Source organism: Bidens hawaiensis, unplaced genomic scaffold (assembly GCF_021521415.1).
Source record: "Bidens hawaiensis isolate Kalapana, Puna unplaced genomic scaffold, B.hawaiensis_p1.1 tig00055190_1, whole genome shotgun sequence".
Classification (NCBI taxonomy): domain Eukaryota; kingdom Viridiplantae; phylum Streptophyta; class Magnoliopsida; order Asterales; family Asteraceae; genus Bidens; species Bidens hawaiensis.
The window spans coordinates 18,519-45,294 of NW_027499973.1; the positions used below are offsets into that span (position 1 = coordinate 18,519).

At 41.8% G+C, this 26,776-nt stretch overlaps 2 pseudogenes across 2 annotated transcripts; both read left to right on the forward strand.

The window, feature by feature from the left end:
* Window positions 1–347: 347 nt before the first annotated feature.
* On the forward strand, window positions 348–3,112 carry LOC143600998 ((+)-neomenthol dehydrogenase-like; annotated as a pseudogene). The gene is made up of 5 exons (XR_013147577.1): window positions 348–424; window positions 1,333–1,579; window positions 1,647–1,736; window positions 2,256–2,423; window positions 2,717–3,112. The product of XR_013147577.1 is annotated as a (+)-neomenthol dehydrogenase-like (transcript).
* Window positions 3,113–23,882: 20,770 nt separating this feature from the next.
* Window positions 23,883–26,439, forward strand: LOC143600997 ((+)-neomenthol dehydrogenase-like; annotated as a pseudogene). Its single transcript, XR_013147576.1, has 4 exons — window positions 23,883–23,964; window positions 25,110–25,356; window positions 25,439–25,756; window positions 25,824–26,439. The product of XR_013147576.1 is annotated as a (+)-neomenthol dehydrogenase-like (transcript).
* The last annotated feature ends 337 nt before the right edge of the window (window positions 26,440–26,776 follow it).

A 26,776-nucleotide genomic window follows, 5' to 3' on the forward strand; every position in this document is an offset into this window, starting at 1 on the left:
AAACATTTAAAAACAGTGCACCCCTTGATCCGTCACTGATTTTGTTTGCTTTCTCCAAAACTAAAGAGTAAATGAATTAAATAAACAAAATTGATGTAAAATTATACTAGTTGGTGGTTTAGCAATATGGTATTTACCTTCTTAAAAAATAATATGAGCTTAAACATTTTACATTTATTATGTATATGACTAGATGAGTTTTAAGTGTAAAATAGTTTGTTAAATAATTAAAAGTTCAATCATCTATATTTTATAGCTATTGAATAATACAAAAAAGTACAATAAAGTGGATTTTGTGCCCACGTGTCTTCTAACAATTGCTTGTTAATATGCAGTTTTCTTTATCCATTATTATTATTTCATAACCAGTTGGCTGCTTTTGATCATCTAACCCTCCAAAAATGGCAGAATCTGGGGAGAACAGGTACTAGGATTTGATTTAAGGTTTCATATACTTAATTTGTTTGTCAAGTCAATGAATAAGGTTTTTGAATTGCATACAACTTGGATAGCTTTTTAAATATATAGTATCACATTATCACTTTTAAATATAAATATTTTGTAGGTACACAAAATCAATAATCGAATAAGATCAAAAGTTTATTTCAAAGAAAGAGATCTCCTAGAGAACTCATTAGGACACTAGGGGTACGCATGAAACCATTCGGTTTAGTTGTTTTTGGTTTCACAATGGTTCAGTTCGGTTTTGGTTTTTTCGATTTTTTATAGGTTTAATTATATTCTTTCAGTTATTTCGGTGTTGTGCACACCCCCAGAATTCGTATCAATTCAGGGTGTATAAAAGTATAAAAGAACACATATGTTTTCTTTTTCATATGAGTCAAACCATCACGGAATTTTTTGAATCGTTGCAACCCTTTATGAAAGGGTATGGCATGCCGCTATAACACATGGCGATTACAACTGCTTTGTAGTTATCATTCATTCCATTACAATTAATTGTTTCGGCAGGAACACCATCGGTAGCAACTTTGTTACTCCCCGATGGCGCCTTATCCATATTATTGTCAACGATTTTCAGTAACACTATCATTACCGGTCTTCAGTAACTTAGTTGCTACCGAGCTTCATTAACTCTATGTAGCAACTTGCAACTAATTTTCAATCACTTTAAAAAAAAAACATTTTCCATTCAACTTTTAGCCATCCATCTCGGTCCAGTTTGTTTCCACATCATTATTAAGGCAAATTTAAAAAAAAAATCATGCACCGCGTCAAAATCAAAATAAAAAAGCATTAGTTAATCATATATTGTATTTGTGTTTGTTATTGGTAACCAATTTCGTTGCATATGTAAATATGTGTGTGTAGATATGCATTAGTAACCGGTGCAAACAAAGGTATAGGATTTGAAATATGCAAGCAACTAGCTTCAAATGGGATCAAAGTTGTGTTGACCGCTAGAGACGTAAAAAGAGGAACTGATGCTGTTGCCAAATTCAAAGACACTCGTCTTTCGGATCTTGTTACATTTCATCAACTTGATGTTGTCGATCCTGCTAGTGTTGCTTTCTTAACTCAATTTGTGAAAACCCAACTTGGAAAACTTGATATCTTGGTACGATCGAAAACCGAATATTATATTTTTTGATTTTTGACCGCTCGTTAACGAAAAAAAGCTACAGGTGAACAATTCTGGGATTGATGGTGTTATAACAGATGAAGAAGCTATAAGGGCTGCAAAAGCTAGTGGCAAAGAGGTACTTGTTTTTATCATATGGAGGTGATTTGTACACAACTTGTTGTACTTCTTACAAAACTATGAATACATGTTAGAGGTCGGTTACGCCGGTCACACGTCCTAGGACAGTTACCTGTCAGGTATCGTTACGCGTCTGGCACTAGTAACCGACGATGCGTCCATCGTCGGTTAACGAGTCCGGCTTCTGTAATGCGTCTGGCGCTGATTAAACACGTTCATGGTCGGTAAAAATAATTTATGAAAAATAAGGGTAAAATAGTCATTCAATACTTAATTTTTAAAGAAATGGATAAATATGTGATATATATGTTTTAGGAGGAGAAATATGTAATTGATTTTATAGTTTGGGGAAATATGTAATTAATGATCTTAAAAGGGAAAAACATGTGATTGATGAGTTTATAGTCGGGGGGAAATGTAAACATCGCAAAACGAACACCAGCATGCCCTTGTTTGTGTTCGTTTGGTTCATTTACAGACCTTGTACTTTTACTATTACTACCTTGTTACCATTTTCCTTTCGATACGGGACCAAATTGACTGGAGTAAGGTATTAACCGCAACTTATGAGCGGGCTGTACAATGTATACAAACAAACTACTATGGAACGAAAAGAATGATTGAGCATTTCATTCCTATTCTCGAATCATCCGATTCCCCAACGATTGTAAACGTTTCCTCATCCTTGGGATGGTTAAAGGCGAGTGTAATCTTTCTAACACGTAGTTTATTGTTAGTAGATAATTGTTTTGGAAATATACCATACCGAGCCAAAATGACCGGGTCTACTCAAATTATACAATGGGTTAGTCTTGTGACAATTATCACCACCTACCGGTCACTAGCCACTATAAAAACAAATTTAGCGGATGAATTTATTTTGGTACTTTTGTTTGTTTTTCTTTTCTAAAACGACTCTTTTTAACCTGCGTCTATTCGGTCATGAGTCATGACATATTTCTTTGTAACATATATCATTTATGTGTGTTTCAGAATATTAAAAATGAATGGGCTAAAGGCATATTGAGTGATAGTGAAAACCTAACAGGAGAAAATAGATTTAGTAGTTGATGAATTTTTGAAAGATTTCAAAGATATTATTATAAGCCAAAGGATGGCCCACTTTTTTGTCAGCATATGTCTCAAAAGCAGCCTTGAGCGCTTACTCAAGACTTTTGGCCAAGAAATACCCGAGTTTTGCGATCAATTGTGTGTGTCCAGGCCATGTTAAAACAGACATGAACTATAATACCGGCACAGTGAGTGTCGAAGACGGTGCACGAATTCCGGTTAAGGTTGCGTTGACTCCCAAAGGCGGTCCGTCTGGGTGTTTCTTAGATGGAAATGGCGTCACGTCGTTTTAATGAATTTGTGACATATATAGAATTCCACATAAGGGCAATGGTCACTTTTGTATGCTAATGAAATAAGATTGACCATAAATGTTTAAATATATACAAATCTTTGTTAATGTGTGAAAGTATGAAGGATTAAATAAATGTTGTTATTTTAATTTCAAATACCATCTAATCAACTTACATTTGAATGGACTGAAGGACTGAACCCACAACATGTGTTGTGGAATGTAATTAGAGCATTCACGACATTTTTAATTAGCAGATTGTCACCATCTGAATTTTACAAACGCCCCAAGTCTGGACAACACTGATCTGAGCAAGTTCCAACCAAGAAGTTCAAAATTTCGCCCGCAAATCCACACCTTGAACAAACTTGATAATGGGGTCCCCCCTTTTTTTCTACACCATTCTCTCTACCAACCATCCATGAATATCCCTCTCTCTTTTAAGTCATAACGAAGTTTTATATAATTTACTATAAGACGATTACAATAAAGTGGCAGGCAAACGGGCAACAAGCTGCGCCGCAACCCCCTTTTGAATAGCAAAGCCAATCCTGTTAAAAACGAAGCTTTGGGACCTAGAAGCTGAAGAGGTTCCGTGTACGACGCGCTGAACCCTACTCAAAAATTTCACAGCCTCTGGAGCCTGAAAACCAAATGTATCAAAGGCAAATGGTAGAAAGACATGTTGATTATCTAAACAAGATTTCTCGTGTTTAACAACTTTGCCCGATTTAGCCTTCAACGCAGCCTGACCCACAACAAACCCACGGTCCCTGAGCACAACAAGAGGAGACACTCCTGTAAGATCCACACAGGCGTGTTTCCCTCCTGTCCACCCGAACACAAGAATATCAGCTGGTCGTAAAATAGACCTCCCTTCAAAAGAATTCGTGAGAAAGTTAACAGGGGCCTCTTTTAAGTTGAATCTTCCATAGTCATCATCAACATCTTACAATGCATGGTAGAGCATTCTAGTCGCTATCTTCAAAGTCAAAAAACCTACAATATTTAATTAATTCCCTAGTAGAGTTTGTTTTAATATTAAAGAATCAAAGTTTGAAACGATTTTTTAGGTTAGTAGAGTGACGCGATCATCATCATCATTATCTTCTTCTTCATCTTCTTGTAAAGTAGTAAAATATGAATCTATATTATCTTCTTAAATAAATTTACGTTGTGTTCTCGAGTCTTATTTAATGAGGGGAGAGGAAGGAAAGGAGGAGAAAATATTAAAATATCATGTTTTAGAGATCTTATAAGGAGAAAATGGGAGGGAAAATACTAGAAAATTTAATCATATGTTCATCCTCTCAAATTAAAGAGATTAGGAGAGAACTTAAAGGGTATAATAGTAAAACTATAACTTTCTTTTCTTTTCCTCTCAACTCGGGAACACATGAAATATGTAAATTCTTTGATTTTCCTTTCCTTCTCATTTAACTCGGAACACAAAAAAAAAAGCTTTTCGTCTCATTTCTTTTCTCTCCTAATTTCCTTCCCCTCCCCTCGTGAAATGAGACTTTGGAATACAGTGTTAAGCTCATGTAGAGAAAGTTTGAATATTGAAGAGGGTACCCATTGGCCATTGATCATGGACAAAAGCATTTTGGTTTTCTTTTACATGGTGAGATTTGCTAGCCAAGCTCTAGTAAATCTTGAAAATATATAGGCCAACTTTGTGTTATAAGGGCTTGTCGAGTTAACAGGTTAAGCTTGAACTTGTTAACCTTATGCAACATATATATATATATATATATATATATATATATGCTATTAAATGTTTTTAAATAGTTAATAGTTAACTAGTACACCCCTGACGCGTTGCGCCATAGCTATGCAACATATCATTTATTTATCGTGTGTCCACGATGTACGCAAAGGAAATTCGGTCGGTATTGATTCGAGATAAAACATACCCCCAATCAACCCGCTAGAGATAATGCATTACCTGAGTTTAACCCGTTAAGAGATAAGATATTACCCGGGTTCATCCCATTAGAGATAGAACATAACGTGTATGTCCCGTTAAAAATACAAAGAGACATGAAAAAGGTAGGGGCCTAAATCATACATAGACAAAATCAAGGTGCTAAAAAAGCACACTATATAGTATAGCTAACAACAAGGACAAAAATAGGTGTACCTCAAATAACAAGGACTAAAACTGTACAAACATAAAGGTCATTGTAGATTGCTACAGTGCAATCTTAGGTTTCTTTTAATATATATATAAATTTTACGAAGTTTTAAGATTATATAAACAATATTGTGTAATAATAAAGTAAATAGGATCATTGGTAGGTGATCCACTGCAGCGCAGTGGTGAAACCTATCTCGGTGAAGGCTTGGCCCGGGGTTTATCCCAGGTTCGAGTCCAAAGGGGGCGCGGTTTTACCCATTCCACGGGGTTTCCGCGCATCTGGGGTGGACCGGCAGTGGCGTATCCCGATTACGGGAATTTGACCAGTACCGGGTTTGGAGGGTCTCTGTTGGTCGTTCAAAAAAAAAAAAACAGGATTATTGGTTTAGCTTTTTTTTCTTTTTCTTTTTTTGAAATGCCACTTTTTAATAACCCAAAAAAATGACCACTTATTACAATTTACAAGACATAAGCATTAAAAAAACAAAAACAAGATACAAAATTAAAGCATACAACCTACTAAATTGGAAAATTTACGAAGTTTAACTGACTTTATTTTTCCCACTCGATGCACGTTCATTTATTTCACCCACGTTAAGGATGTTGATTTAATGTCGTTCACCGAATTTGATAATACGAATGAAATACGCATGATTAGAAATATGATTGTTTCTAGATAGTCATATCATCTATAACATGTTATCGTCAATATAGATTACACCGCAAAATACGTCTCCTTATTTGAAGAAAAACTAAACGACCCCAGCAGATTACGGATAATCTTAGGGTTACGTAGATGTTTCCCACGAGGGTTAGGTCCGGCAAAGATGGTTATTCTTCTCGACCTGCAAAACAGATACCGTGAGCTCGTCACTGAGAAGGGGGGGGGGGGTTCCTCCTTGTGACCACCCTCCGGCGTGAGAATCAGACTAGATTGCTCTGAATATAAGTGTATATTGAGAGAAATAGCTAGAGAGAAGATATGATAAGATGATAATACCGTTCCAATGTGTTGGAGTATTTATAGCCGAAGGTAGGTTTCCAAGCAGGTACGGCCAGCTGTATAATATTCCTTTTCCACCAACTACGGGCTATGTACGTGCCACGATGGGAGTTGGTGGGTAAGCAGCGGCTGATAGTGACATTTTGTACTGGAGCGTGCTCCTCCTCGTACTATTGTCGGTGAGCTGTCACCCTGTGATTGACTCATTTAACTCGGAACACAAAAAAAAAACTTTTCGTCTCATTTCTTTTCTATCCTACTTTCCTTCCCCTCCCCTCGTGAAATGAGACTTTGAAATACAGTGTTAAGCTCATGTAGAGAAAGTTTGAATATTGAAGTGGGTACCCATTGGCCATTGATCATGGACAAAAGCATTTTGGTTTTCTTTTACATGGTGAGATTTGCTAGCCAAGCTCTAGTAAATCTTGAAAATATATAGGCCAACTTTGTGTTATAAGGGCTTGTCGAGTAAACAGGTTAAGCTTGAACTTGTTAACCTTATGCAACATATATATATATATATATATGCTATTAAATGTTTTTAAATAGTTAATAGTTAACTAGTACACCCCTGACGCGTTGCGCCATAGCTATGCAACATATCATTTATTTATCGTGTGTCCACGATGTACGCAAAGGAAATTCGGTCGGTATTGATTCGAGATAAAACATACCCCCAATCAACCCGCTAGAGATAATGCATTACCTGAGTTTAACCCGTTAAGAGATAAGATATTACCCGGGTTCATCCCATTAGAGATAGAACATAACGTGTATGTCCCGTTAAAAATACAAAGAGACATGAAAAAGGTAGGGGCCTAAATCATACATAGACAAAATCAAGGTGCTAAAAAAGCACACTATATAGTATAGCTAACAACAAGGACAAAAATAGGTGTACCTCAAATAACAAGGACTAAAACTGTACAAACATAAAGGTCATTGTAGATTGCTACAGTGCAATCTTAGGTTTCTTTTAATATATATATAAATTTTACGAAGTTTTAAGATTATATAAACAATATTGTGTAATAATAAAGTAAATAGGATCATTGGTAGGTGATCCACTGCAGCGCAGTGGTGAAACCTATCTCGGTGAAGGCTTGGCCCGGGGTTTATCCCAGGTTCGAGTCCAAAGGGGGCGCGGTTTTACCCATTCCACGGGGTTTCCGCGCATCTGGGGTGGACCGGCAGTGGCGTATCCCGATTACGGGAATTTGACCAGTACCGGGTTTGGAGGGTCTCTGTTGGTCGTTCAAAAAAAAAAAAACAGGATTATTGGTTTAGCTTTTTTTTCTTTTTCTTTTTTTGAAATGCCACTTTTTAATAACCCAAAAAAATGACCACTTATTACAATTTACAAGACATAAGCATTAAAAAAACAAAAACAAGATACAAAATTAAAGCATACAACCTACTAAATTGGAAAATTTACGAAGTTTAACTGACTTTATTTTTCCCACTCGATGCACGTTCATTTATTTCACCCACGTTAAGGATGTTGATTTAATGTCGTTCACCGAATTTGATAATACGAATGAAATACGCATGATTAGAAATATGATTGTTTCTAGATAGTCATATCATCTATAACATGTTATCGTCAATATAGATTACACCGCAAAATACGTCTCCTTATTTGAAGAAAAACTAAACGACCCCAGCAGATTACGGATAATCTTAGGGTTACGTAGATGTTTCCCACGAGGGTTAGGTCCGGCAAAGATGGTTATTCTTCTCGACCTGCAAAACAGATACCGTGAGCTCGTCACTGAGAAGGGGGGGGGGGTTCCTCCTTGTGACCACCCTCCGGCGTGAGAATCAGACTAGATTGCTCTGAATATAAGTGTATATTGAGAGAAATAGCTAGAGAGAAGATATGATAAGATGATAATACCGTTCCAATGTGTTGGAGTATTTATAGCCGAAGGTAGGTTTCCAAGCAGGTACGGCCAGCTGTATAATATTCCTTTTCCACCAACTACGGGCTATGTACGTGCCACGATGGGAGTTGGTGGGTAAGCAGCGGCTGATAGTGACATTTTGTACTGGAGCGTGCTCCTCCTCGTACTATTGTCGGTGAGCTGTCACCCTGTGATTGACTCATTTAACTCGGAACACAAAAAAAAAACTTTTCGTCTCATTTCTTTTCTATCCTACTTTCCTTCCCCTCCCCTCGTGAAATGAGACTTTGAAATACAGTGTTAAGCTCATGTAGAGAAAGTTTGAATATTGAAGTGGGTACCCATTGGCCATTGATCATGGACAAAAGCATTTTGGTTTTCTTTTACATGGTGAGATTTGCTAGCCAAGCTCTAGTAAATCTTGAAAATATATAGGCCAACTTTGTGTTATAAGGGCTTGTCGAGTAAACAGGTTAAGCTTGAACTTGTTAACCTTATGCAACATATATATATATATATATGCTATTAAATGTTTTTAAATAGTTAATAGTTAACTAGTACACCCCTGACGCGTTGCGCCATAGCTATGCAACATATCATTTATTTATCGTGTGTCCACGATGTACGCAAAGGAAATTCGGTCGGTATTGATTCGAGATAAAACATACCCCCAATCAACCCGCTAGAGATAATGCATTACCTGAGTTTAACCCGTTAAGAGATAAGATATTACCCGGGTTCATCCCATTAGAGATAGAACATAACGTGTATGTCCCGTTAAAAATACAAAGAGACATGAAAAAGGTAGGGGCCTAAATCATACATAGACAAAATCAAGGTGCTAAAAAAGCACACTATATAGTATAGCTAACAACAAGGACAAAAATAGGTGTACCTCAAATAACAAGGACTAAAACTGTACAAACATAAAGGTCATTGTAGATTGCTACAGTGCAATCTTAGGTTTCTTTTAATATATATATAAATTTTACGAAGTTTTAAGATTATATAAACAATATTGTGTAATAATAAAGTAAATAGGATCATTGGTAGGTGATCCACTGCAGGGCAGTGGTGAAACCTATCTCGGTGAAGGCTTGGCCCGGGGTTTATCCCAGGTTCGAGTCCAAAGGGGGCGCGGTTTTACCCATTCCACGGGGTTTCCGCGCATCTGGGGTGGACCGGCAGTGGCGTATCCCGATTACGGGAATTTGACCAGTACCGGGTTTGGAGGGTCTCTGTTGGTCGTTCAAAAAAAAAAAACAGGATTATTGGTTTAGCTTTTTTTTCTTTTTCTTTTTTTGAAATGCCACTTTTTAATAACCCAAAAAAATGACCACTTATTACAATTTACAAGACATAAGCATTAAAAAAACAAAAACAAGATACAAAATTAAAGCATACAACCTACTAAATTGGAAAATTTACGAAGTTTAACTGACTTTATTTTTCCCACTCGATGCACGTTCATTTATTTCACCCACGTTAAGGATGTTGATTTAATGTCGTTCACCGAATTTGATAATACGAATGAAATACGCATGATTAGAAATATGATTGTTTCTAGATAGTCATATCATCTATAACATGTTATCGTCAATATAGATTACACCGCAAAATACGTCTCCTTATTTGAAGAAAAACTAAACGACCCCAGCAGATTACGGATAATCTTAGGGTTACGTAGATGTTTCCCACGAGGGTTAGGTCCGGCAAAGATGGTTATTCTTCTCGACCTGCAAAACAGATACCGTGAGCTCGTCACTGAGAAGGGGGGGGGGGTTCCTCCTTGTGACCACCCTCCGGCGTGAGAATCAGACTAGATTGCTCTGAATATAAGTGTATATTGAGAGAAATAGCTAGAGAGAAGATATGATAAGATGATAATACCGTTCCAAGGTGTTGGAGTATTTATAGCCGAAGGTAGGTTTCTAAGCAGGTACGGCCAGCTGTATAATATTCCTTTTCCACCAACTACGGGCTATGTACGTGCCACTATGGGAGTTGGTGGGTAAGCAGCGGCTGATAGTGACATTTTGTACTGGAGCGTGCTCCTCCTCGTACTATTGTCGGTGAGCTGTCACCCTGTGATTGACTCATTTAACTCGGAACACAAAAAAAAAAAACTTTTCGTCTCATTTCTTTTCTCTCCTAATTTCCTTCCCCTCCCCTCGTGAAATGAGACTTTGGAATACAGTGTTAAGCTCATGTAGAGAAAGTTTGAATATTGAAGTGGGTACCTATTGGCCATTGATCATGGACAAAAGCATTTTGGTTTTCTTTTACATGGTGAGATTTGCTAGCCAAGCTCTAGTAAATCTTGAAAATATATAGGCCAACTTTGTGTTATAAGGGCTTGTCGAGTAAACAGGTTAAGCTTGAACTTGTTAACCTTATGCAACATATATATATATATATATATGCTATTAAATGTTTTTAAATAGTTAATAGTTAACTAGTACACCCCTGACTCGTTGCGCCATAGCTATGCAACATATCATTTATTTATCGTGTGTCCACGATGTACGCAAAGGAAATTCGGTCGGTATTGATTCGAGATAAAACATACCCCCAATCAACCCGCTAGAGATAATGCATTACCTGAGTTTAACCCGTTAAGAGATAAGATATTACCCGGGTTCATCCCATTAGAGATAGAACATAACGTGTATGTCCCGTTAAAAATACAAAGAGACATGAAAAAGGTAGGGGCCTAAATCATACATAGACAAAATCAAGGTGCTAAAAAAGCACACTATATAGTATAGCTAACAACAAGGACAAAAATAGGTGTACCTCAAATAACAAGGACTAAAACTGTACAAACATAAAGGTCATTGTAGATTGCTACAGTGCAATCTTAGGTTTCTTTTAATATATATATAAATTTTACGAAGTTTTAAGATTATATAAACAATATTGTGTAATAATAAAGTAAATAGGATCATTGGTAGGTGATCCACTGCAGCGTAGTGGTGAAACCTATCTCGGTGAAGGCTTGGCCCGGGGTTTATCCCAGGTTCGAGTCCAAAGGGGGCGCGGTTTTACCCATTCCACGGGGTTTCCGCGCATCTGGGGTGGACCGGCAGTGGCGTATCCCGATTACGGGAATTTGACCAGTACCGTGTTTGGAGGGTCTCTGTTGGTCGTTCAAAAAAAAAAACTAGGATTATTGGTTTAGCTTTTTTTTCTTTTTCTTTTTTTGAAATGCCACTTTTTAATAACCCAAAAAAATGACCACTTATTACAATTTACAAGACATAAGCATTAAAAAAACAAAAACAAGATACAAAATTAAAGCATACAACCTACTAAATTGGAAAATTTACGAAGTTTAACTGACTTTATTTTTCCCACTCGATGCACGTTCATTTATTTCACCCACGTTAAGGATGTTGATTTAATGTCGTTCACCGAATTTGATAATACGAATGAAATACGCATGATTAGAAATATGATTGTTTCTAGATAGTCATATCATCTGTAACATGTTATCGTCAATATAGATTACACCGCAAAATACGTCTCCTTATTTGAAGAAAAACTAAACGACCCCAGCTGATTACGGATAATCTTAGGGTTACGTAGATGTTTCCCACGAGGGTTAGGTCCGGCAAAAATGGTTATTCTTCTCGACCTGCAAAACAGATACCGTGAGCTCGTCACTGAGAAGGGGGGGTTCCTCCTTGTGACCACCCTCCGGCGTGAGAATCAGACTAGATTGCTCTGAATATAAGTGTATATTGAGAGAAATAGCTAGAGAGAAGATATGATAAGATGATAATACCGTTCCAAGGTGTTGGAGTATTTATAGCCGAAGGTAGGTTTCCAAGCAGGTACGGCCAGCTGTATAATATTCCTTTTCCACCAACTACGGGCTATGTACGTGCCACGATGGGAGTTGGTGGTAAGCAGCGGCTGATAGTGACATTTTGTACTGGAGCGTGCTCCTCCTCGTACTATTGTCGGTGAGCTGTCACCCTGTGATTGATTCATGGGCTGCTTTGGTCAGATCTTGTCTATTTTGTCCGTACCTTGGCAGGTATAGTACAAAAGATCTTCCAGAAGCGTACGGACTGGCTCTTTTGGGCGGGAATATTCCCGCCCTGCTCATTCCTTCTTCGTGACATTACTGAAGTATAAGAGTTAGTGCCTTATGCGTGTAGCCTTACTGTTAGTGCGGGTAGCCTTCCTTCTTGGCTTGTACCCATAGCTGCGGGAACAGGCAGGATACTGTACCAAAGGAGGCTTTCCTGCGGGAACAGCTGGCTTACTGCGTGTAAGGTCTTCATCTCTCTAAGCATGGTGGGTCCTGCGGAACCAGTTGGTCTTTGCGCAGACGTACCTCTTCAAGGTGTGTCTTGCGGGTCCAACGAGGCTTTGCGGGGACCTACCTCTTCAAGTCCCCCCAGTCCATTGTTCTTCTCATGAATTGTTAATAAGTGAGGTGAACTTTTGGACTTTAAGCAAGGGGTTTTAAAGAGGGGTTTTTGTTTTTTAAGGTTTTCCGTGGGGATTCTTCCCGCAGTTTTCCTAATGTCACTTGCAGAAATTCCCGACTTTTCTGCCTGATCTTTGGTTATGATGCGGGTAGGTGTTTAACCTCTTCGCAAGTCGGGAGCGTTGAGTTTCACTTGTATAGATTCTTCACGATGTTTTGGTAGTTTTGGACATAGTGATCAATTATGTTAAACCACCAATTCCACCTTGAAGCTTCAAACAATCTAGTTCTCAACGTTCCCGCCATGCGGAGGTGTTATTTCTCTTTCCGCGAGCATAGCCCATAAGATCCTTATTGGGTTCAATTCCTTGCAAGTGTTGAGTATGTGAAGGGTTTCGCCTTGACACTGTACCCGCACCTGTCTTACTGTTCCTTGTTTACCAAGGTATCTTGGCTTCAATTCCCTGCAAGTGCTAAGTATGTGAAGGGTTTCGCCTTGACACTGTACCCGCACTTCTCTTACGGTTCCTTGTTTTCCAAGGTAAGGGGGTATATTCCCTCTTATTTTTGAATCTTTTTGAATCTCTGAAATTCGAAGAGTTGGTGAAAGGATAAGGACAGTCCAAACGGCTGAAGGGACGTTAGCGTCTTCTGACGGTTTCTTCTGACGGTTTCAGGACGTGCAGGAAGCTATGACGACGTGACAGTATGTGGTCAATCCAGACGCTTTTTCAGGCGCGTGGGCGTGAGTTTTCGGGCGCGTGAGCGCGAGTTTTACGGCACGCGTCCTTTCGACAGCTGTTGCCATCTTGCTTTTTCCACGTGTCGCCGTTTCATTGTACCCGCGCTTTCTCTCTCCTCCGCATTAAATTCAACGCATTCATCGCGATGAGTATATAAAGGGGGGAGAGGGTGCATCTCAATTCATACATTCACTTCACTCTTCTTCTTCTAAGCGATTTCCGGTGAATACTCTAACTTTTCAGTCGAGCATTCTCCTGAAATCGTTCTCTTTCACACCTAAAAATGTCTTCTACACATGATCCCGAGATTAACGTCGAGGAGTCTGATGTATACCTCGAGAACCCGACGTCCACGTCTGATAAGGACGATAAGAGTACTGCTGGCGAGTGCCAGTGTACTCTTTCTGTCGATTTGTATCACTATATCGTCAAGAAGTTCATGCTCGAGCCTTACGAGCCTGAGTTTCCAGAGCCCCACCAGACGGTGTATTATGCTCCTAAGGGCAAGATAGGGGTTTATGCCTCATTCTTCATATATGAGAATCTCAGATTCCCATTAACGAAGTTCGTATACCGTGTTCTGGAGAAACACGGTGTACACTTGACGGGGGTGCACCCGATGGCGATCGCTAAGGTTTGCCATTTTGAATGGGTGTGCCACATTCTGGGCATCGAGCCCCGCGTCGACCGCCTGATGACCTTCTACTCCTGGAGGTGCATCCAGGGCTGGTATACCTTGGTCACTCGGATCAAGGGTTTGAAGATCTGCGCTACCGAGCGCAGTCTTCGGTCTTGGAAGCGAGAGTTTTTCTACATCTCCGCTCGCGTCGTCCCCATCGCGATGACGTTCAAGAACGGGAGGGCACTCCCTAACCTTCACCCCTCCAACTACCAGGAGACGGAATGGTTCGCCAAGATCTCCCAGATCCAGACTCCGGTTTACCGCTTTGCGGAGTCTGGGATGGTGATGCTTGGGATGAGCCGGGTATGGAAGGATGTCGAATCTGAGACGCCGCAAATACCTATCATCCTCGAATACGGTTTGAACTTTACTCCTTACGGTATGCTCCATCTTTTGTGTTGATTTAGGATTTTTCTTCTAACCGTTAATCTTTTTATATTTCAGAGGAGAACGACTTACAATAGCTCCTGCATCCACGGGAGACTGGTGGTCCCGCCCGGCTGGGTACTCGCGATCTTGACGAGAACGAGTTGCCCATTCTGGAGCAAACGGCGGATAGATTCGTAGAGGTCTACCCGCCGGGCCACGAAATTTTGAGCGCCACTCGGCCAGGTAAGAGATTCTTTAATCCTCGCCCTCTTCATGCTCAAACTTCTGCTGGAGTTCCTCTAATTTTGTCATGTTCTGATGAGGGATCCGCAGACGGGCCTTTCTTCGTGAGGAAGAAGAAGGCTCCTGGCGTGAAGGGCAAGGCGAAGGATACCTCCGTCGTCGACCTGAGGAATCAGTCTGATTCCGAGACTGAAAGTGAGGAGGCGGCGGGGAACCTCGGTGGTGGTGAGACTATTGTCTCGGAGGTTGAGACGGCTGTCACCTCTGGGCAACCAAGCGTTGCAACGGTGACTGGCGTGAAGAGGCCAGTTCCATCGGGTTCGTCTCCGCCCGTCAGAACTTTCAAGATTAAGAAAACCCGTTAGTATAATGTTTACCTTTCCCGCATTTCTTTCCGCCTTTTTTTTTATCTTTTGTTGTCTTCACGCAGGAGTGGACGCATCCGCCTTCCAGAGCGGTGCGGGAGGGAGCAGTTCCGGACCCACGACAATAGGTTTGGTCAACCTATCTGAGGCGGTGACCCAGGCGGCTGCGCCTGTTTCTGGTGTTGGTTCAGTTGCTCATTCTGTTGAGGCAACTGTTCCAGTTGTGACGTCATCTCCGCCGGCCGTCAGTGCCATCTTTACCTCATATTTCACTGGGCCGGCGGTGACTTTTTCTGCAAGCTCCTCCACAGCGGCGACCACGGTTGTGAGTTCATCTCCAATGAGTTCACCTCCGATGGTCTCCACCACGGTGGCTTCTACCATGCCTCCTCCGGCGCCAGCGACTACCTCGTCCATGGCTGGCTCTTCAGGTATGTTCGCGGTTGGGACCTCTAGCCAATCTTTGCCTCCTTCCCATCTCCTTGACCTCTTGGATGGATATCCCTTAGGTTCGGGTGATAGGTTTGGCGGCTACCGGCCTGTTATCGACCCTACAGGTGCGTGGGGTTACTTTGGCCTATTATTCCTTCTTATCATTTTTTTCCTAACTGTTTTTTGTTTTTGCAGTTTCGGATTCCAATGAGGTGTATGCTCCACGGTGGAATATCCGTCGGGGAACGACCCTCCGAACGGCTGCGGACTGCGTCGAGTGGGCGCGCCACGCTGCCCTGAGCGGTGCGTTGGGGGAGGCAATGGCCAGCTACCAGGAGGGTAGGCTGTCTAATGAGCTCCGAATCCTCCTTGCCCGGAAGCAGCCGCGCGTCGAACTTTTTTGTCGTGAAAGCGACAAGTTGAGGACGGCGCGTAGCCTAGAAGTGGCTCAGGCGCGAGCATTGCGGGAGGAGAACAAGAGACTTGCTGCCACCGCTGCGGAGAAGGAGAAGGCCTTCAAGGACCTTGAGGTCGAGATTCAGGCCAGGCATGAGGCCCGTTCCAAGGCTACCCAAGCTGTTAACGAACAGCTTAGGTTGGCCAAGGAAACTGCGTGTAACGCGACCGAGAGGGCCACCAAAGCTGAAGCCATTGCTGAGCCTCTGCGCGCCGAGAATGAGGAGCTTAAAGCCAAACTAGAGAAGCTTCAGCAGGCTCATGATGCTTTGGCCTTAGAAGACGCCAAGAAGCTCCTGGATCAAAAGGGTATGCTTGATCGCACTGAGCGTAAGCTTAAGGGCGTTGAAGAGGCTGCTGCTAAGGATGTGTTGCTTGCCAACCTCACCAAGAATGAATCCGAACGCGCCCGCGATCAAGCTCAAGCTACCCTCCAAGAAGCTCTGATCACTAAGGAATGGCTTCTAAGAGAAGCGTTGCCGCAGGTACGCATAACTTCATAATTTCTTTGCTTTACGCTTTTCTCTATACTTAGAAAAGTTTTTGATATTATTATTTTTTTTTGTAGGTTGTGCATCGGATTTTTGCGAACACATCCTATGACGATGCCATGAGTGCAGCCCTCAACGCTTCTCATGAGGATGGGGAGAAAGCTGGTTTCCTGCTTGGTCTAGGATTTGCTGAGAAGGGCGTCCCGCCTTCCAACTTTCCTTTACACGATGTAGACACTGAAGCCGCCTACGACCAAGCTGTGAACCAGTACGCTGCCTTCCCGCATCCGGTTGTAGAGAAGGTGAACGAAATTGCGGCTGCTGTTGACGGGCTTTCTGTTCTCAAGGCTTTCCTCGAACCGCCGCAGATAACTGATGGTGCGGGTTCAAGTGGGTTTGGAGGGAGTGGTCCTGAAGCTTGAACCTTGAGATCCCTTCCAACCGTTAGAATAGATTTGTATTTTGGTAGGCGGGTAGATACCTAGCCATTCTTGTAATGTTTGAATTTTTATTGTGAATATAAATATTTTGTTAATGTCTTGCCTTGTAAACATTATTTGTTTTGCTCATGCATATTTTAGTTTAACTTAGCAATTTTCTAAGTGTTTTGAATAAGTTAACCTTTCGACGCGTGTTAGATAATAGGTTAATGTTCTGCTTCCTCTATCATGATTGTGCGGGTAAGACCGTCACTTTCACTTAGCAGGATGGCCAAACTACCTATATCTGACCTGCGTAAAGGTTTTCCTCATCTTCCCCTTAGAAATATTTACTGTTTTTGTGTTTATGCGGGTTGTGTCGCCTTCCACACGCAACGACTTACTTCTTTCCACACTTATTTATGCGGTGAATACCGGCATATCAGTGTGGTCAGTTCATAAGTATAAAGGTAAGGCTATCAACATAATGTGATAAAGGAGAATCATTTCCATTAGAAGTGGCTCTAGGCCTTTTCTTTACAAGTTTGGAATTGATCTACATGTAACATTTGCGTAATTGAGCTCCATTCCATGTTCTTGGGATGGGGGTGCCATCGAGCCTTTCGAGCCGGTATGCGCCCTTTCCCAAAACTTCTTTAATAACGTATGGCCCTTCCCAGGCCGGGGCCAGCTTTCCTGGGCGCTTTTGGTTCGAAGCCTCGTTGTTACGCAGTATGTAGTCTCCGACATTGAAGTTGCAGAGCTTTACCCGCGCGTTGTATTACTTTTGCATTTGTCGCTTGTAGTTCTCTTCACGCGCTGCGGCTAAGTCTCTACGTTCTTCGGTTAGCATAAGGTCTAACCGTCTTTCCGCATCATTGTCTTCTGGTTGAGTCAGGACTCTTGGTGAGGGTTGACCAATTTCGACCGGGACCATGGCTTCAGTGTCATAGGTGAGGCTAAACGGGGTTTCTCCCGTACTTGCCTTTTTTAGCGTTCTGTTTGCCCAAAGGACGTGTGGAACCTCGTCCACCCAGCCGGATCTATGCTCCAGGAGTCTTTACTTTATGCCGTCGACGATGCTCTTGTTTGCTCTTTCCACCTCACCATTACCTTGCGGGTGTGCCACTGAGGTAAAGGTGTGGGTGATTTGAAGTTCTTCCAGCCACTTTTGTAGCTTCGTGTCAGCAAAGTTGGTGCCATTATCGCTCACCAAATTCTGTGGAAGTCTAAAACGACAAATAATAAATTCCCAAATAAATTTTTTGATATGTTTTGCAGTTGTTTGGGCTAAAGGTTTTGCTTCTATCCACTTGGTGAAGTAGTCGATGGCTACCACTAGGAACTGAACGTTCCCTGCTGCTGTGGGAAATGGGCCTGTCACGTCGATGGCCCACTTCTGAAATGGCCATGAAGAAGTGACTGGAACAAGTTCGTTCTTTGGGCGATGCGTGTTGGGTGCGTAGAGCTGACAGGACCTACATTTTCTGATGTAGGCCAGCGCATCCGTATGCATCCCCGGCCAAAAGTATCCCGCGTTGTTTAGCTTAGCTACAACTGCGCGTGGACCTGCGTGTACTCCACAGATGCCTTCGTGTACTTCCCATAGGAGGTAGTCGGCATCTTGGTTGTCAACGCATCTGAGTAATGGGCCAAGAAAGTTACGCCTGTAAAGTATGTCATCAACAAGTTGATAGTTCAGTGATTTACAGCGTATCTTTCTTGCCTGTATCTTCGATTCTGGTAATATACCCGCCGCAAGGTAATTTAAGATTGGTGTCATCCATGTTTCCGTGCCGGTTTGGATGACACAAATTTCCTTGTGCGGGACTGATGGTGCTCCAAGGAGTTCAACGCGGATGTCCTTTCCCAAGTGGGTGAAAGCTAACGATGCAAGCTTGCTTAACGCATCCGCAGATTTGTTTTCGCTTCGCTTGATGTGCACCACTTTGCAATCGTTGAAATCGCGCATAAGGGTTTTTGCTTGTGCGAGGTACAGGGCCATTGTGTCGTTCACGGCCGTGTACGTCCCGTTTATCTGGTTGGCTACTAACATGGAATCCACGTGGGCTTCCAAGTTTTTCACTCCCATCTTACGCGCAATTCTCAACCCGGCCAAGAATGCTTCGTACTCCGCTTCGTTATTCGTACTTGGAAAATCCAGTCGAATAGCGTAAGTGTACTCTTGGCCTGCTGGGTTAGTTAGTTTCAACCCTGCGCCTGAACCCTCGTTATTGGCTGCTCCATCAGTATAGAGTCGCCAGACATCATCAATGTTCTGTGCTGAAGAGGGTTGAGCCTCTTCCTGGCACTCTGTTTCTCGCGATGCGGGGACTTCCGCAATAAAGTCGGCCAAGACCTGGCCTTTTATGGCTGGTCTTGGATTGTACTTTATTGCGTATTCTCCCAACTCAATTGCCCATTTGGTTAGGCGTCCCGACAACTCGGGTTTGCCTAGAACGTTTGCAAGTTTGAAGTTGGTGAGAATGGTGATTGGGTGACCTTGGAAATATCGTCTTAGCCTGCGTGAAGCCTGTACAAGCGCTAAGACTAATTTTTCAATGGTATAGTACCGGGTTTCCACGTCCGTTAAGACGCGGCTTACATAATAGATGGGCATTTGGATGCCTTTTCGTTCTACTAGTAAGACTGCCCCGGTTGCTCTGTCTGTGGCGGAAAGGTAGAGAATTAATTCCTCCCCCGCTTCTGGTGCTGTGAGCATTGGGAGTTCAATCAAGCGTGACCGAATCTTCTGAAAAGCTGCTTCCGCTTCTGGTGTCCAGCGGAAGTGCGTTTTCTTCAAGCAATTTCTCAATGTTGACACGAATGGGAACGACCTATCCGCATGGTTTGCCAAAAAGCGGTTAAGTGCGACTAGTCGTCCATTCAGCGTCTGAGCCTGTCCGTAGGTGATTCCATTTTGATAATGGCTTCGACCTTTTCAGGGTTCGCTCTGAAGCCATCTTTGGTAACGATGACTCCTAAGAACTTCCCTTCTTCCATCCCAAAAGAACACTTGCTCGGGTTGAGCTTCATGTTTATCCGTCTGAGCGTGTTGAAAGTTTCTTCGATGTCTTTCAACATCGCTTCTGGCTCAAGGCTTTTGATGACCAAGTCATCCATGTAAACTTCCAAGTTCTTCCCGATTTGGGCATGGAACTCCTTGTCCATCAGGCGTTGGTATGTGGACCCGGCGTTCTTAAGTCCAAATAGCATCATTTGATAACAAAACGTGCCATTGGGCGTCCGAAATGCGGTTTTGTCCTGATCGTCAACGGCCATGTGGATCTGATGGTATCCCTTATACGCATCAAGGAAGCATTTAAGGCGAAACGGTGCTAACGAATCTACCTTAAGGTCAATTTCGGGTAACTGGTAACAATCCTTGGGGCATGCTTTGTTTAGGTCTTTAAAATCTATGCACATGCGCCATTGTTTGTTAGATTTCGGTACCATGACGGGATTTGCAACCCACGTTTGATATTTACTAACGCGTACGATGCCTGCGTCAAGGAGTTCCTTGACTTGGGTTCTACACGCGTTAGCCTGTTCCGCACCCATTACTCGACGCTTTTGAATGACCGGCGTAAAAGCCGGGTCACATTTGAGTTTATGCTCCGCCTTACTTCGGGGTACACCAGTCATGTCAGCTGGTGTCCACGCGAAGATGTCAGCGTTTTTTTTGCAATAAGCGTTTGAGTAAGGTGCGTGTGGGATCAGTGATTGTTGGGCCAATGGTAACAGCCTGGTCAGGGTTTTTGCCATTGAAGGCCCATTCTTCTGGCTCGGTAATGTTTGGTTTAGCCATCTTTGGTTTGGGTTTAGATGAGACAGATGCGATACATACCTAGAGAATACCTGTGATCATCGCGACACCCTCAGCTGATGGCCACCCCATCATGTCGTGGACCGAAGGCACCACGGCATTAAATCTTGCCATCCCATCTCTCCCGAAGAGAATGTCGTATGTGTGGTGTGGCTTCCTCATTACGACGAAGTCCACGTCTTCTGTGCGGGAGTATTTCCCGTCCGTGAGAGTGACGGGGAAAGATAGGATACCCAAGGGGGTGTTTGTGCTGCCATCGAACCCTTCCATCGAGGCGTAGACCGTTTCTAGGCGTTCTTTGTCTTCGTCGTCCAGTTTGTCGAAGAACTGCCTATACATGACGGTTGACGAAGCGCCATTATCAGCAAGAGTGCGGGAAGTGATGTAGTGCTCCAGCTGGCTTTTGATGACTACGGGGCCTTCTTTGCTGGGCTCTCCTGGCACACGCGGGAAGCGCACTTCAGCTTCCTTCCACTCACTTGGCTCTGATGTTCGTCGTTTTCTTCCTCTGACGTTGCCATGAACCATGTGAATGCTGATGTCGACGGGTTTTCGTCCGTTACCCTTGTATCGGTTGTCATTCCTCCCTCCGTTCTTGATTGACGCCACGAGGTGTGTAAGTTTTCCATCTTTGACGAATGTTTCGACAATATCCTTCAAAGATGTACATTCCTCTGTGGTGTGGCCTTTGGTCCCGTGGAAGTCACAGGATTTGCTCTGATCAGCGTTATGACGCTGTCGGATTATTGGAGCCTTTGGCCACGGGAGTTTCTTGGTGGCAAATATCTCGGTGACGCTTTTGGTGAGTGGCGTCCATCTTGGATTCCGGTTTGACGAGTGCGTGTTGTCCCTTCCGCCTAAGAGAGGGCGGGAGCTGGATGAGGTGTCAAAGTTTATCCTTGACTGCCAAATACCAAGCTTCCGCTTTTTGTTTCGGCGGGCGGTACGGACGTTGTTTTCTCTTGTCCTCTGCGTGTAGAGGTTTATGTTCTGGGAAAGATTTCTACCCAGTTGCTTCTCTGTCTCGGCAAAGCGTTTAGCTGCCGTCATGATGGCATCCCATGTGGATGGCATGCCATCTTTACCCGTTAACGTGCGGATAAGCTCTGGGTACTCTGCACCCTGGATGAAAGCGGCGCGAACAAGATCTTCGCTGATGGTGCCCAGACTTAGCTTCTTTGAGTTGAAGCGAGTGAAGAAGTCTAGCAAAGATTCGTCCTCCTCTCTGACGCAGTTGAGGATCGTCCACTGCTCTTCAGTATATTTTCTTTGTTGACTGAAGTGCTGGCTGAACTTGTGCTGGAAGTCTGCCCAATCATAGATGTGGTGGACCGGTAGACGATCAAACCACGCTCTGGCTGCCCCGACGAGCGTCATCTGGAACATGTAGCACCACGTGGGTTCCGTCCAATTGCTGACGGTTGCCCCCGCTTTAAATCTGTTCAAGTAATCGTCCGGGTCAGATACGCCATCGTAAGTGCCTATGTTGGACATCTGTTTGGCACTCTTTGGAGCAATTGCTTCCGCAATGTCTCTTGCAAACTTGGACGTTCCCGCATTTGCAACAGTTGGTCTAAAGGTTTTGGAGAAGTCACGTGGGTTTCCACCCGCGTTTTTTGGTTTGAAAGTTTCTCCAAAATTTCTTTTCGAGCGGAAGTCTGTTTCTTTACGCTTCCCTTTCGCCTTATGACGAGGGTTTGCGTCGCTGTCAGGTTCTTCCCAATCGTCATCCGAATATTCGCAATCATTGCTCATGTTGAGCTGTTGAGTGCTTCCGAATTCATCATTGGCCTGTTGGAGTGAACGTAAACGTTCATCCAACTCAGCTTAGAATTCTTTCTGACGTGCTTCCGCCCAAGCTTTAACTTGATCCAGTGTTTGGCGGGGAAGCCTCGTCTGTTGCTTCTCTACCTGGGTATCAATGAATCCCAGGGGAGGATTGTTTACTACACTTGCCCTGACTTGGGTAGCCGGGGTAGTGTTCGTAAAAATCGTGTATTCGCCGGTATTCCCCCCAGTAGCGGGGGGTTGTGGTTACCGGAGTTTCTTGGTCACTCGGTGGCCTTGGCATCGGAGTAACCTTAACCATCTTTCCAGAAGTTTGAAAAAACTGAGAAAAAGAATTAGTTCTAGCTTAATGCACGGATGGCGCCAATGAAGAAACACTAAACGACCCCAGCAGATTACGGATAATCTTAGGGTTACGTAGATGTTTCCCACGAGAGTTAGGTCCGGCAAAGATGGTTATTCTTCTAAACCTGCAAAACAGATACCGTGAGCTCGTCACTGAGAATGGGGGGTTCCTCCTTGTGACCACCCTCCGGCGTGAGAATCAGACTAGATTGCTCTGAATATAAGTGTATATTGAGAGAAATAGCTAGAGAGAAGATATGATAAGATGATAATACCGTTCCAAGGTGTTGGAGTATTTATAGCCGAAGGTAGGTTTCCAAGCAGGTACGGCCAGCTGTATAATATTCCTTTTCCACCAACTACGGGGTATGTACGTGCCACGATGGGAGTTGGTGGGTAGGCAGCGGCTGATAGTGACATTTTGTACTGGAGCGTGCTCCTCCTCGTACTATTGTCGGTGAGCTGTCACCCTGTGATTGATTCATGGGCTGCTTTGGTCAGATCTTGTCTATTTTGTCCATACCTTGGCAGGTATAGTACAAAAGATCTTCCAGAAGCGTACGGACTGACTCTTTTGGGCGGGAATATTCCCGCCCTGCTCATTCCTTCTTCGTGACATTACTGAAGTATAAGAGTTAGTGCCTTATGCGTGTAGCCTTACTGTTAGTGCGGGTAGCCTTCCTTCTTGGCTTGTACCCATAGCTGCGGGAACAGGCAGGATACTGTACCAAGGGAGGCTTTCCTGCGGGAACAGCTGGCTTACTGCGTGTAAGGTCTTCATCTCTCTGAGCATGGTGGGTCCTGAAGAACCAGTTGGTCTTTGCGCAGACGTACCTCTTCAATGTGTGTCTTGCGAGTCAAACTGGGCTTTGCAGGGACCTACCTCTTCATTATTCTTACTAAGTTATTTAAGAATTCTTCCACCGAATTAAAATCGACATACATAAGATGAAAAGAAATTTCACCTAATCATATATTATATAATCATATCACCTTAATAAAATAGAAAAATAATAACAAGAACTAGAAAGTAGTGGATGCCTCGTGCCGTTTCAAAAAGATAAATTAAAAAATAATAAAAATAGTTGGTGGATTTTGTCTCCACGTGTTTTCTTACTTACGCTTATTATATATGCAGCTTTCAACAGCCATTAGCCCATTGGCTTCTTCTTCATCATCACCAAATAAGCAGCTGAGCTAAGCCAAAAATGGCGGAATCTGGGCACAACAGGTACCATGATTTGATTGTTCATCCCCTCAACCAACCATATTATTAATATTCTTTGTTCATAACTTATAACCCTGATTATCAAGTTTTAAACATAATAATAGTCTTCTTCTAAATTAATATAAACTATAAGAATTTTTCCCAATATTAATGTAGTTATCAAATTCTTCAGCAACTAATACTACTTTTGTAGCATAAGACTATTTGACTATAAAAAGGTAAAAAACAAAAACGCATATAAACTTTAGATTTCAGGACCAACATACTAGGTAGGATCATAAGAATTTGGAACAAGTTCTGCAATCTGCACCCTCAGGATTGGTAACTCGAATGAATCCTATGACGACATGTAGTGGTTAACTAAGCATAACCGGGAGTTTTCTAACACGTGTCATCCAAGTCAACAATGACAAGTTTTGCAAATTGTGACTTAGTGATAACATGCCCATAATCATTACACAATTATTTATTTTCTGATTTTTTAATATAAATAAAAATTGTAAATTAAATACAAAAAACTTGATTGGACAACCACCTCGTTGTGTACCCAACGAACCTCACAACGAGGAGGGGGGGGGGGGATTTGTGCCAGTGCCACGTTTTGGCCTCAACAACGAGACCAGTATGTCTGGTCTAATAATTTTAATAAATTTAAGCGTAATATTTTTCAATTTTTTCTAATGTTATTAACTTATTGTAGGGAGACAGAAAATATGTAATTTATTTTCATCGTTATAATTTTTCACTATACCTAGTATAGTTCCAATTTTAAAAATCTTGCTACAGAATGTTACTAGGTACAAAAAAACTAAACATAATTTTTAACCAAACAAATTGTTGAAAAAAATATTTATCAAATGGATGTGGTTTCAAAATATATACTAACCTAGTAATTATGAATAACTTAACATACTTCTCTTTAATTTTTATTTTTCCCAACAACTCATTTTATAGGTGAACCTTTCTAAGGCAAGTTACATTTTGATATAATTAATCATTTGATGTGTTACCCGCCGAGATAGCCTACTTATATTAAATTGGCTAAGCGTATAATACACGGATCATTTCATATTAGCTCTACGTTACATTTGTGTTTGTAATTTTTAACCAACGTGTCGCATTTGTAAATACGAATGTTGTGTATATAGATATGCAGTGGTAACAGGGGCAAACAAAGGTATAGGATTTGAAATATGCAAGCAACTAGCTTCAAATGGGGTCAAAGTAGTGTTGACCGCTAGAGACGTAAAACGAGGGACTGATGCCGTTGCCAAATTCAAAGACACTCGTCTTTCGGATCTTGTTACATTTCATCAACTTGATGTGGTGGATCCTGCTAGTGTTGCTTCTTTAGCTCAATTTGTAAAAACTCAATTTGGAAAACTTGATATCTTGGTACGATCCAAAACCGCGTTCTTCAATTATACCAATATTATATTTTTGATTTTTGACCACTCGTTTGCCAAATTTTGTACAGGTGAACAATTCTGGGATCAGTGGTGTTATTGCAGATGAAGAAGCTTTAAGAGCTTCAAGAGCTAGTGGCATAGAGGTAAATGTTTTATAGTAAGGGAATCATTTGTACTGTCATATTATTATTTCCGGTTCGGTACAAGCTGCAGGAGGTCAAATCGAGTGGAATAAGATATTAACCGAGTCTTATGAGTTGGCGATATAATGTATACAAACAAACTACTACGGAGCGAAACGAATGGTAGAGCATTTCATTCCTATCCTAGAATCATCAGATTCGCCAACGATTGTAAAAGTGTCCTCGTCCATGGGAAAGTTAAAGGTACGTTATCCAAACGATACACGCGTAGAAAACATTTGTTTACCTGTATTATTTGTTTGTGTTTCAGGGTATAAAAAATGAATGGGCTAAAGGCATATTAAGTGATATTGAAAACTTAACAGAAGAGAAAATAGATGAAGTGATTAATGAATATTTGAAAGATTACAAAGATGGATTGTTGGAAACCAAAGGCTGGCCTCCTTCTATGTCAGCATATATTATCTCAAAAGCAGCCATGAATGCTTACACAAGATTTTTAGCCAAGAAATACCCGAGTTTTGCAATCAATTGTGTGTGTCCGGGCTTTGTTAAAACAGACATAAACTATAATACCGGCATATTGAGTGTGGAAGACGGTGCAGAAGTTCCGGTTAAGGTTGCGTTGACTCCTAAAGGTGGTCCTTCCGGGTGCTTTTTTGATAGAAATGGTGTCACGTCATTTGAATGAATGAATGTATGATATGTTGAATGTATATGATTCGACATGAGGGCGATGATCATTAGAATGTGTACTATTGTATCCATGGGGAATCTTGTTCTTCAAGATTATGTGTTATTGTGTGCTTCTTTTATATGCAATGATTTCAAGTTTAAGCTTGTAACTAGTAGTCTAATATAATGTTATGTGTATCCAGCTAATTTGGTAGGGTTTATGTGTTGATTGTTTGGTTGTTTCAAGATTGTGTGTTTTTAAGCGATTTTTCGATTGCTTCATGTTTAGATAATTAAATGGATTAATTGATTGTTGATTGTTTCATGTTTAGACAATTAGATTGTGAAAAGTATAGCGCAAAGATTTGATTGGTTGCGAACTAAATAACGATAACCTAAAATTGTATTAAATTACGAAAGACAAACAAACAGTCCACGAAAATACGAGAATAGAAACAAGCAATCGTATACGATGTGTTACATGGCTTAATTAAGATACTAGTAAGGCATAGCTTTGCATAACATATGGGAATGATGGATAATTATGGACGTTTCAATCATTTGATAAGTCTCGACTTCTCTTCTACA